Genomic DNA, 1,663 nt, shown 5'->3' with positions numbered 1-1,663 from the left:
GTCGTAGGGTCTTAAGTCGTAGAAAATTGACCAATCACAGTCGAATATGAGAAGAATAATCAACTGTGATTAGTAAATTTTCTACGACTTAAAGCCTTGTGTCCACGATGCTAGAAATTGGTCCGAGATCTCGGAGAGAGAAAGAATTAACCAATCACATTTAAACAATTTAGTCACATGATCAATGCGATTGGTCAATTCTTTCTTCATCCGAGATCTCGGATGGATTTCTAGCATCGTGGACACTGGGCTTAAGACCCTACGATCGCTACGACTTCTATTGTAGACCCCGCATAATGCGGGGTCTACAATAGAAGTCGTAACAATCGTAGAGTCTTAAGTCGTAGAAAATTGATCAATCACAGTCGAATATGAGAAGAATAATTAACTGTGATTGATCAATTTTCTACGACTTAAGGAGGTAGTCGAGTGACAGTCACTTCCAAAAGTTAGTTCGTGTACAACCGGCTAAACTTTTTGATGCAATGATACAGCATTGACCAATGAGATCGCTTCACGCACACACTCATTGTCCCGTACCATTCGTGTTAACAAAGGTGTGGCAACGTCGCATATGCAGTTGTGCCTTGTCACGACATATAACCTAACCATATTTCGTCTTCTGATGAATATCATCATTTTCATATCGCTTTTATTAAAAAAGTATGTGGCTACGAGTCACCAATTTTGTTTATATCATTGCTAATATTATTATATACAACATATCAGTTTTTTAAAAAGTTTGTAAATTCCGATCCCTTTCATATCAAGTTTAATGTGCGTTTCATGACGGCATGGAATAGAGCTTACATGTAAAATTTGTGAACTTTAACTAATTTTTTTAGAATTTTCGTAAAATTTTCAATTTACTCGATTACCTCCTTAAGACCCTACGACCTTCTTCTTCTTGAAATGAATGGCCTCGATCACATACAGCGACGATACGGCCAGTATCGAATATGGCCACCGTAAGATGGCGGCGAGTAACGTAGGTGTCGCGCTGAGTATTGAGCCTGAAGTGGGGGAATAAAGCCCGCGTTAAATCGAAATATCTAAGGGAACACAAGAACGAGCCCGAGCAAGGATGTTTAGATAATTAAGTTATTGGATTTAATAAAGGCAAGAAGCAGGCGACAAAGTTTGGGAGATGGTTTTTTGAGGAGAGGGAAAATGTCATTTGGAGTGAGAGATGAATAAGCGGAGATGGTATTGCAGAATGAAACCAGGTGAGTAGCTCTAGGAGAGGAAATGGGGCAACGAAAGATGATGTGATTTATGTCCTGATTGGGATCTCCACAGGGGCAAGCTTTGGAAGCCACCATGTTTTTCCTGTGCAAGCTATAATTAAGATTATAGTGGTTAGCACGTAGGCGATTAATGAGCACTATTTCATTCCTTTTAATAGGAAGTAAGACCCTACGACCGCTCAAACTTTTAATCTTTTATTGTAGACCCCGCATAACCCTCGGTAGAATCTTAAGGTTTGTTCGCGTCGCATGCTCCAACATGTTCCAATGGGTGCGTTCAGCAGAACGTTTGTTTTGCAACTGTTGTAAGTTTCCTTCGCGCTAATTGGATCATACTTTTAGATCTAGAAGAATGGTCCTATCTCAGCAGACAATCAGAAAACGGTTGCAAAACTGTTGAGTCTGCTGAACGCAGC

The 1,663-nt window shown here is 40.0% G+C and overlaps 1 protein-coding gene across 1 annotated transcript in view; it reads right to left on the bottom strand.

The window, feature by feature from the left end:
* The window catches only part of RpS18 (ribosomal protein S18), a 20,163-nt gene that overhangs the window by 2,536 nt on the left and 15,964 nt on the right, over positions 1 to 1,663 (bottom strand). The window contains exon 2 of the mRNA XM_018456774.1: positions 898 to 903. The gene's annotated coding sequence lies outside the window, so the exon portion shown is untranslated. The remainder of the gene's footprint in view (positions 1 to 897; positions 904 to 1,663) is intronic.

Source organism: Mycetomoellerius zeteki, unplaced genomic scaffold (genome assembly GCF_001594055.1).
Source record: "Mycetomoellerius zeteki isolate Tzet28-1 unplaced genomic scaffold, Tzet1.0 scaffold60, whole genome shotgun sequence".
NCBI classification, from domain to species: domain Eukaryota; kingdom Metazoa; phylum Arthropoda; class Insecta; order Hymenoptera; family Formicidae; genus Mycetomoellerius; species Mycetomoellerius zeteki.
The sequence above is the reverse complement of the archived record's forward strand: the minus strand, read 5'-3'. Positions and strand labels throughout refer to the sequence as shown.